This window comes from Oryctolagus cuniculus, chromosome 13, assembly GCF_051225735.1.
Source record: "Oryctolagus cuniculus isolate XC-2025 breed Fujian yellow rabbit chromosome 13, ASM5122573v1, whole genome shotgun sequence".
Classification (NCBI taxonomy): domain Eukaryota; kingdom Metazoa; phylum Chordata; class Mammalia; order Lagomorpha; family Leporidae; genus Oryctolagus; species Oryctolagus cuniculus.
The window spans coordinates 9,299,484-9,310,071 of NC_142879.1; the positions used below are offsets into that span (position 1 = coordinate 9,299,484).

At 38.6% G+C, this 10,588-nt stretch overlaps 1 long non-coding RNA gene across 1 annotated transcript in view; it reads right to left on the reverse strand.

Annotated features, from left to right (window-relative positions):
• LOC108178230 (uncharacterized) overlaps window positions 1–9,239 on the reverse strand; it is a 78,708-nt gene extending 69,469 nt beyond the window's left edge. The window contains exons 1-2 of the long non-coding RNA XR_016219476.1: window positions 9,157–9,239; window positions 6,656–6,830 (exon numbers count right to left, since the gene is read on the reverse strand). This is a non-coding gene — a long non-coding RNA (uncharacterized LOC108178230). The remainder of the gene's footprint in view (window positions 1–6,655; window positions 6,831–9,156) is intronic.
• Between the last annotated feature and the right edge of the window lie 1,349 nt (window positions 9,240–10,588).

Consider the following 10,588-nt stretch of genomic DNA (forward strand, 5'->3'; position numbering starts at 1 on the left):
TGCTTTCCCAGGCCATAGCAGAGAGCTGGATCAGAAGTGGAGCAGCAAGGACTCGACCAGCACCCATATGGGACACCAGCACTGTAGGCAGCGGCTTTACCCACTATGCCACAGCGCCAGCCCCAGTAAATTATTTTTAGGTTATTTAACAAAATTATTTTTAAAGCCTAGTTTGAAAACTAGCATTATACCTTCTATTTTAAATTTTATTTAAGTTTTAAAGTCTTATATATTTCGTATGTACAGATTTAGTAACATACTGGCACTTCCTCCCCCTCCCTCTTGGATTCCCACTTTTAATTTTTACAATGATCGATTTTCAGTATACTTAATGGTCATATAGTTAACCTTAATCTAAGTAAAATAGTTCAACATAGTATGAAGAGAAACAAAACAAAACAAAGCAAAGCAAAGCAAAGCAAAGCAAAATACTGTTAATCAACTGAAGAGACAAGGGCTATAAGCAATCAACAATTCTCAAAATGTTTATTTCACTCCAATACATTGCATTTCAGGTACATTTTAGTTACCTCAGCTCAGGGAAAATATATGATATCTGTTTTGGGGGGTTTTTCACTAAATATAATGGTTTGCAGCTGTGATCATCTTGTTGCAAAAGATAGGATTTCATATTTTTGTAAATATACTATAATTTCTTTATCCAGTCAACAGTTGATAGATATCAGGGTTGATTCCATATCTTAGTTATTGTCACTGAGCTGCAATAAACATGGGGCACAAATAATGTTCATATGCTGACTTCATTTCCTTTGGGTAAATTCCCAGGAGTAAGATGGCTGGCTCATATGGTAGATCTATTTTCAACTTTTTGAGGTATTTCCATACTGTGTTCCACACTGGCTGTACTAGTTTATATTTCTACCAACAGTAGATTGGGGTACCTTTTACCCCCTCATCTTTGCCAGCAATTATCGTTGTGTTTAATTTCTGTTTGAGTGGTATTCTACTGGGGTGAGGTGAAACCTCATTGTGGTTTTGTTTGCATTTCCCTGATGGCTAGTAATCCTGAGCATTTTTTCATGTGTCTGTGGGCCATCTGAATTTCTTCCTTTGAAAAATGCCTATTCAAGTCCTTTGCCCACTTCTTAACTGGATTGTTTGTCTTGTTGCTGGTGAGTTTCTTGAGCTCTTTATAGATTCTAGATATTAATCCCTAATCAGTTGCAGAGTTTGTAAATATTTTCTCCCATTCTGTCATTCATCTCGTGTAGTGTTACCTTTGCAGTGCAGAAGTTTCTTAGCTTGATGTAATCCCATTTGTTTATTTTTGCTTTTATTGTTTGTGCTTCTGGGATTTTTTCCAAGAAGTCTTTGCCTACACAATGGCTTGCAAAGTTTCTTCAATGTTCTCCACCTGTAATTTGATAGTATCAGGTCATAGATTTATATCCTTGATCCATTTTGAGTTGACTTCTGTATAAGGTGTAAGGTAGTGGTCTTGTTTCATGCTTTTGCATGTGCAGACCCAATTTTCCCAGCACCATTTGTTGAAAAGACTTTTCTTTCTTCAGGGATTGATTTTAGCTCCTTTGTCAAATATTAGTTGGTGATGGAAGCATGGATTAATTCTGAGTTTTCTATTCTCTTGTTCCATTGGTATCCAAGTCTATTTTTGTGCCAGTTCCAAGTGTATTGATTCTAACTGCCCTGTAGTATGTCTTGAAATCTGGTATTGTGATTCCTCTGTCTTTATTTTTGTTGTTTAAGATTGTTTTAGCTATTTGGGGTCTCTTGTGTTTCCATATGAATGTTAGCATAATTTCTTTTTTAAGATCTAGGATGTATATCATTGGCACTTTGGGATCGCAATGAATCTGTAAATTGCTTTGGGTAGTATGAACATTTTGATGATATTCTTCCAATCCATGATGATTTTTAAGTTTTTAGAATGAAAGGATATTATATTTATCAAATGCTTTCTTTGCATCTATTGAGATAATCACATGGTTTTTAACCTTCATTTTATTGGTATACTGTATCATGTTTATGAATTTGTTGAATGCATATATTGAACAATCCCCAAATCGCTGAGATAAATCCCACTTGGTCTGAGTGGATGATCTTTTTCATGTTTGTTGGATTGCATTTACTAGTTCTTTGTTGAGGAATTTTGCATCTATGTTCATCAGGGTTATTAGTCTATAGTTTCTCTTTTTATGTTGCATCTTTCTCTGGTTTTGTAATTAAGGTAATCCTGGCCTCACTGGATGAGTTGGGAAGGCTCTCACCCTTTCAGTTGCTTTGAGTAGTTTAAGAAAAATTGATATGATTTCATCTTTAAAAGTTTAGTAGAATACAGCAGTGAAGCCAGGGCTTTTTTTTAAAAGACTTATTTATTTATTTAAAAGAAAGGGTTTTACACACAGAGAAAGAGAGAGAGAGAGAAACACACAGAGAGAGAGGGTCCTCCATCCACTGGTTCACCCCCGCAAATGGCCACAACAGCCAGAGCTGAGCTGATCCAAAACCAGGAGCCAGGAGCTTCATCGGGGTCCCCCACATGGGTGCAGGATCCCAAGGACTTGGGCCATTTTCCACTGCTTTCCCAGGAGCATTAGCAGAGACCTGGATCAGAAGTGGAGCAGCGAGGACCATAGGCACCAGCTTTACTAGTTACAGCACAGCACCAGTCCCACAGCTTTTCTCTTTTGGGAGGCTATTTTTTACTGATTCAGTCTCAGCCTTGACTATTGGTCTATTCAGTTTTTCTGTGTTTTTAATTCTTCAATCTTGGTAAATTATATGTCCAGAAATCTATCCATTTCTTTTAGATTTTCCAATTTGTTAGCATCTAGCTCTTTTTAATAATTCCTAATCATTCTTTGTATATCTCTGTATCAGCTGTAACATATTCATCTCTGATTTTTTTTCTTACTTTGGGTTTTCTCCCTTTTTTGTTTAGTTGGACCAATGGTTTACCAATTTTATTTTTTCAAAACACATTTCTTTAATTCACTCATATTTTGTATAGTTTCTTATTTCTATGTTATTTATTTCTTTTTATTTTTAGTATTTCTTTCCTTCTACTAAATTTGTGTTTAGTTTATTCTTGTTTTCCCAGGGACTTAAGATGCACTGTTAGACCATTTATTAGATACCTTTCCAATTTTTTATATAGGCACTTACTGATATAAATTTTCCTCTTAACAATGCAAGTTTTGATATGCTGTCATTTTCATTCATTTTCAGGTTTTTGGATTTCTTTTACAACTCACTGTTCATTCAGGGTATGTTGTCAGTCTCCACGTGTTTGCTTATTTTCAAGAGTTTATTTTATTATTAATTTCCAGCTTCACTCCATTGTGGTCAGAAAAGATACATACTATGATTTCCATTTTTTAAAAATTTGTTGAGACTTGTTTTATGCTACAGAACGTCCCATGCACTGATGAAAAGAATGTGTATTCTCGGGGTTGGTACTGTGGTGTAGCAGGTAAAGCTGCCGCTTCCAGTGCTGACATTCAATGGGTGTCAGTTCAAGTCCTGGATGCTCTACTTCTGATCCAGCTCTCTGCTATGACCTGGGAAAGCAGTGGAAGAGGGCTCAAGTCCTTGGACCTCTGCACCCACGTGGGAGATCCAGAAGAAGCTCCTGGCTCTGGCTTCAGATCAGCGCAGCTCTGGCCATTGTGGCCATCTGGGGAGTGAACAAGCAGATGGAAGATCTCTCTCTCTCTCTGCTCTCCTTCTCTCTTTCCGTGTTAACTCTGACTTTCAAATGAATAAATAAACCTTGAAAAAAAAAAAGAATGTGTATTCTGTAACTGTGGGAAGAAATGTTCCATAGAAATCCATTAGATATATCTGGTCTATAGAGTAGATTAGTTCTGCTATTTCTTTATTGATTATTTTTGTCTGGTTGATCTGTCCAGTGATGAAAGTGGGGTGTTGAAGTCTCCCATTATTATTTTTTCCCATTATTATTGTATTGGAATTTATGTCTCCCTTTAGACTCATTAACATTTTCCAATATGGAGTCTTAACCACTATGCCAAGTGCCCAACGCTAGTTTCAGTTTTAACCATGAAAGATTAAACAACTGGTCTGCTAATTAAAATTTTGAGGGAGCAGGTAGATACTGCTTGCAATGCCTGCATCCCATGTTGGAGTGCTGGTTCTAGTCCAGGTTGCTGTTTCAAATCCAGCTCCCTGCTAATGTACCCGAGAAGCAGTGGATGATGGCTCAAGTATCTGAATTCCTGCTACCAATGTGGGAGAATCAAATGAAGTTCCTGGCACCTGGTAACAGCCTGGCCCCATCCCCAACTGCTGCAGTCATTTCAGAAGTAAATAAACAGATGGAAGGTCTCCTCTTTGTCTCTCTCTGTCATGCTGCCTTTCAAATAGATAAGTCAATCCTTTAAAAATTGAAATAGGAGCAAATATAGATATATATATTTTGAGATTCAGCATTAACTCTAATGTGATAAGGAAATATTTACTCTAATATATAATATATAATATTATATGCATATTGTTATATGTATATATTATATAATATATATTATATATGTATATTATTCTATTATATATGTATAATATATATTATATACACAAAGTTATGTTTTATTAATACTCTGGTTGTTGCATTCAAAAGTAAAGGAAATACAAACTTCCAATTAAAGGCTAGTAAATAAAAGCAACTTTTTCTCCAGCCAAGGTTCACAGACTCTTCTAATTCTTTTCACAGATCCATAGAACATAGGCATAGAGCCAGGCTGGCATTGTGCTGTACCAGATAAAGCTTCCAACTGCAGTGCTGGCATCCCATATGGGCAGTAGTTCATGTCCTGGCTGCACTACTTCCACTCCAGCTTCCTGCTAATGGCCTGGGAAAAGCAGCAGAAGATGGACCAAGGGCTTGGGCCCCTGCCACCCACATGGGAGACCTGGAAGAAGCTCCTGGCTCTTGGTTTAGGACAGGTCCAGCCCCGGCTGTTGCAGCCCTCTGAGGAGTGAAGCAGTGGATAGACGATCCCTCCCCCCATCTATAACTATCTATCTCTCTCCCTCTCTCTCTGTGACTCTGACTTTCAACTGGATGAATAAATCTTAAAAAAAAAGAACCCCAGTGGCAATGAATCTATTAAACCCATATTCTGTGTATAAATGCTCACTGTGCCTTGAGGAAGGGATACAATTCAGAAGTATAGTCTCTACCATGTGACAACTTGTGATTAAAATTTAGAAATAGGATACCAGAAGCAGCTAACTTAGGATCTAATGTTGACTTATTCCCCAAATAAACAAGATAGATAATAAAAGGTAGAGCAGTTTCCATAACATGGAAATCACTATGGGTTGACATAGTCTTGGAGCTCTTGTGAACTGAAAAGAACAAGGATGAAGATGTCATGGGTGGGGAGGGGTGGGATAACATTATACTCATTTTTTAAATTTTCTTTATAAATATTTCATTAGCAGGAGTATGAATTAAAAATGTGGCCCCACATGCTGTGGCACAAGACTAAGTCTCTGCCTGTGGCACCAGCATCCCATATGGGCACTGGTTCCTGCCTCAACTGCTCCTCTTCCAATCCAGCTCTGTTTATGGTCTGGGAAAGCAGTAGAAGATGGCCCAAGTCCTTGGGCCCCTGCACCCACATGGGAGACCTGGAAGAGGCTCCTGGCTCCCAGCTTCAGATCGGCCATTTTGGGGACTGAACCAGTAGATGGAAGATCTTTCTTTCTGTTTCTTCCTCTCCCTTTAACTCTACCTTTCAAATAAATAAATAAAATATGTTTAAAAAATGTGGTCCCATAAAGAGTGAAATTAATTCTATGGTTAATTTTTTTTACAGACAAACCAGCCATTAAAATAAAAAGTAAATCACAAAGTACACAAAATGCCACTAGGTGTTACTCATGTGGATAAATTTTAAAATCAAGTAAATTACAATTGAGTAAATTTACAGCAATGTTTAGTGACACTTTGCAGTGACATGAGAATAACAATGATAAAGTCCACACCACCCAGGAGTTTTGGATTTTTGACCACAGTGCACTGCTAAGGGGAATCAGGTAGGTTATGGAACTCAGAAGTGTTCCAAACATAAATTCCTGATGAACCATGACACGTAATCCCGTAACTCTCAGGCTACTCAGGTTAAGTATGGGATGGGCAAAGTCTCAGGGCTGGCCTATCATCCTTGACAGGATTCACCAAAATGATATGGGCAAATTTTACCTTTTCTTTTTATTGTGAACTGTATGTGAAAAATTTAGGAAAATATTAACTTAGAGCTTTCCAGACAGATGGAAGATCAGACATGTCCCCCAAATTCTCAAGCTTCTGCTTTAAAGTGACCATTTCTATTTTTATAAGTCATATTCTTCCCTCATCCACCAGCCTCACTGACATACATGTGACTTCAGGTGACACATTGTATGTTTTATAAACAAACAAACAGTAGCTGAAAGTTACTTTTCTGGCACTTCCTTTGACTTGCCTTTTTTCCTGCAGGGATGCAGGCAGCAGGCCGTAGTTTCTTTTTGACTAAAGATGGAAATTAAAGCCCTCCTCCTACCCATCTCCCGTTTGACAAACTCCCTGGAAACCAGAGAGGGAGGTTTTTGCGACTCCTCTTGTGGCGAGGACTCAGCCCCTTCCTTTACTATTCTTCCTGCTTCTTACTGGTCTGAGACTTTTTCCATCACCTGTGGTTTCTATTCCTCTCCTTTGGGTAGCTGTCCAGTTTCAGAGGTAGGATGGTGTTGTATTTCCACTAAGTTCTCTTTCTGAGGTGAATCTCCTCTGCCTGTATTACTTCACTTTTCCATTTATTAAAAATGAACCCATGCCCCAGCCTCTAGAACATAATTATGAAAGAAAAAAATTTTTAATTACAGCAGTTAAAATTTATTCCAGGAAAATGTCACTTATATAACACAAAGGCTAAATACAAGCTTTCAGTTCTAGCACAAAAGGAACGTCACTGGCAAGATGAGGCATCTTCCTGTAAGGCCCTGGACATCCAATCCTGAGGAATATTTGCAAAAATCTCTGAGAGCTCCTGGCCATACAAAAGAATATTGTTCAGTCAACAGAGACTTATTAAACACACTCTTATGGGAAGAAACCATGTGATGGGAAAGCAACATAAAAGGACTTTCATAGGAGTGTGATGTGTCTTACATCAAGTTTACGAGAGGGGGACACTGTCTGGAATCACTGTCAGAACTAGAGGGCAGACAAGAGGTTGTCTAACCCAGTCTTCTATTTGTAGTTTATAAAGCCCCAGTGAAAAGAAATTAAGTGGTTTATCTAAGGAGACTCAAGTAACAGGTAACAAATTTAAAAACCCATGAGTAGCTGGAGCACAGGAACCTCCCTCAGCTCTGGGGGTCTTACAAAGTGCCCCATTCTGTCTCTTTGTGGAAAGCTGGGCTTACAATAGTAACTTGGTAATGCGTAGCACTTTGGTAATATAATAATCTCACCAATACTCCGATAATACAATACTGCAGGCAGTTTTCTGTTTTTATCAAATGCATTAGAACAGAGTAGCTTATTTATGCATAGAATTACACACCTCAGGAGCAAAGCTAAGGCTTACAAAGGTTCTCCAGGTGAACAGAAAGCACCACGCCACCAGGTGACTAATCTCTTGGGCAATGATTACGGAGTCTCAACTGTACACCAGGTCAGGGCTTGATCCGCTGATCAACCACTTAGATAATCCCATTTTGTCATGCTCTACCAGTGCAATTTGGCAAGCTATTATCCCCAAAGCTTGAAAGCAGCAAAATTCCACTCAATATTTCAGAGAAAATCACTTCCAGTAATTTGAAGTGCTGCAGTAGAACAACTAAGAAAAACTTCTCTTTCCCTTTACCCGCATCTTTGTTGTAACCTCCATCACTTTTCACTTTTCTCTCCGCCTAACCCTGCCCTTCACTACCATCTACCGTGATTCACTAGAAGAGCATTTTCCATTTTCCCAGCAGTAACCTGCATACCTTCAGAGAATTTCCTTTTCAAAATGACTTGTGTCACAATAAAACACTGCTATAGAAAAGCTATCTGAACCCATTTCTGTGTCCTCTCTTTACCCAAACAGACTTATCACAGCATTGACAATGTATATTTATGCTTTATTTAAATTATAATCACTGTACTGAAATAACTTAGAAGGCATATCTGTTCCCTAATAGCCCAGACATATGTGCATATTTGCTGAAAAGAATGAAATATTATTCAATCCACCCATAAGTTCAAACAATCCCATGTTTACTGTAATAATTCAGGTAGGGTTCCTGGAGGGTAGGAAGAAAAAAACTAAGCAGGTCCTAAAAGAGAGGAGAAAGGGAAACACTTCCTCCTCTACACAGCAGTTTTCCACAGGAAGGAACTACCACTCTCTGAACGTGGATGTTACATGTTTTTCTAGATAAAAGACTTATTTGGGTACATTACTCGTATCATATGCAAGAAATATATGTACCATTCTAATGAAGCACTCTTTGTATTTAATATCTTATTGTTCTATAATTATGTACCTGATGAAAAGTTACAATTTTTCTTAGGGTAGATTAGGATCCAAGGATTTAGGTATCAGAAAGAACACAGGAGGGGGAGATAAGATGTTCCACAAAATAAAGGGGAGAAAATTACTGTAGTATCTCTTGAAAGGAAATGGTAGCTACAAATTAAAAGGAGAAAGAAAAGATTGAGAAGGGCCAGAAAAAAGGGATCAGACAGACAGGAGGTGGGGCAGTTGAAAGACAGCCACAAAACATACCAAGTGGAGAGGGGGACCTGACGGGCAGGAGAGAGAGGGCGAGAGAGAAAGAAGAAAAACAGGAGAGAGTGTGGAAGGCAGGTCTTGTTGCAGTCTTGCAGGGGAGAGAAGTGGGCGTAGCAAATCCCGTTAAGGTGGGGGTGGAACTAAAGCTTGAGGTGGGGCCATTTGGTCACCTGACTTCTGGAAAGCCAGGCTGGGCTTAGGACCAAAGCTTATTGTTCAAGATGGCCATGGGGCCAGAGCCTAACATGGCACCTCAGATCAGACGGCACCACTTCACTGACAGCAGTAAAAAGGCCTGTGAGATACTGTCTCACATTCAAAGTTATTCATCATGTCACAATATAAATCCTTTATCTCAAACAATTTCCAGACATGGTTGTTTACTTACCTAATAAATGCCTTGTATGAATGGAGGTAATTTTTTGGAGTTTAAGCTCAGGTGAGTCAAACTGCTAATGAAGTTAAGCCTGCAGAGAAAGGGAAAAGAAATTAGGAAATAGCAGAAATCATGAAACATAAGCTCTCCAACTCCTCACTCACAGAATTCATAGAAAATTAGGTATGTTCTTTGGATTATAGGGTGATCTGATACCTGATGAAACTGAAGTTTCCAGTACTTTTTACCCACAAAATCATAGAGAAGGAGCTCTAAAAGGGGCTGACTTTGTGGCGTAGGAGTCCTCGCTGCTCCAGTACCTATCTAGCTCCCTGATAATGAGCCTGGGAAAAGCAGTCAAAGATGGTCCAAGTGTGAGACCTGGAAGAAGCTCCTGGCTCCTGTCTTCAGCCTGGCCCAGCCTTGCCCATTGCAGCCATTTGGGAAGTGAGCCAGCAGATGAAAAGTCTCTCTCTCCCTGCCTCTCAAAATAAATAAATAAATAAATAAATAAATCTTTAAAAAACAAAAGAAAAATAAACTCCAAGAGATTTGTGACTTACACATAGTTTCTGAGAACAAATTATTTAATGTGAACAGAAACAAAATGATTAAAAGATTATTCCAGGAAAACACAGGGATTAATGTACAGAAATTTTACTAAACTTGGTAGACACTAGCAATTAAGATGCCCATATTTCAGATTAGATTACCTGGATCTGAACCCCGCTCCAGCTACCAATTCCGGCTTCCTACAACGTGGACTCTGAGATGCAGTGGTCATGGCTCAAGAACATGTCACCAACATGAAAACTTGGATTGAGTTCCTGGCCCAATAGTGCTATGGCAAGAATTTGGGGAGTGAATGAGCCTGGAAACAGATGCTCTCTGTCTGGCTAGCTGACTGTCTCTCTGCCTCTCAAACATGAACCTGTGTCTATCCTTACATTGAAAGGTAATCAGAAAATATGACTAAGAAAGGTTGAAAATATTTTTGGTTAGTTTAGAGATTTATTTGATATGATAAGGGACAGGAGTAAGACTTCAACCCCATTTGCTACATGAAGATGTGTTCCCTTCACTGAGTGTTTGTGAAGTGGAAGGAAGAAGTGGGAATTAAATCTCAATAAACACAGCTTTCTCAATTGCATAATTTGAAGTGTAGATTTCCTGGAAGTATTTGCTGTAATAGTCCTTGGAAAGACATCTTTCTTTACTTCATTTTTGGAATTGATTTTAACTTCACATCTCAGAGCTCTATTGTACCTCTTGGGAGTATCAGACACCACCACCACCCCTGCCAAGAATTTCATCTGGAAGTTTCACAGAGCAATCCACTAAATGTGTTCTTTACACTTTGCAAAAGAAATTTTTAAGCTGTTTATTCTATCATATTGGCAACTTTCTTCACATCAGAAGAGGCTGACTGTAAAAGCTGGTCTCT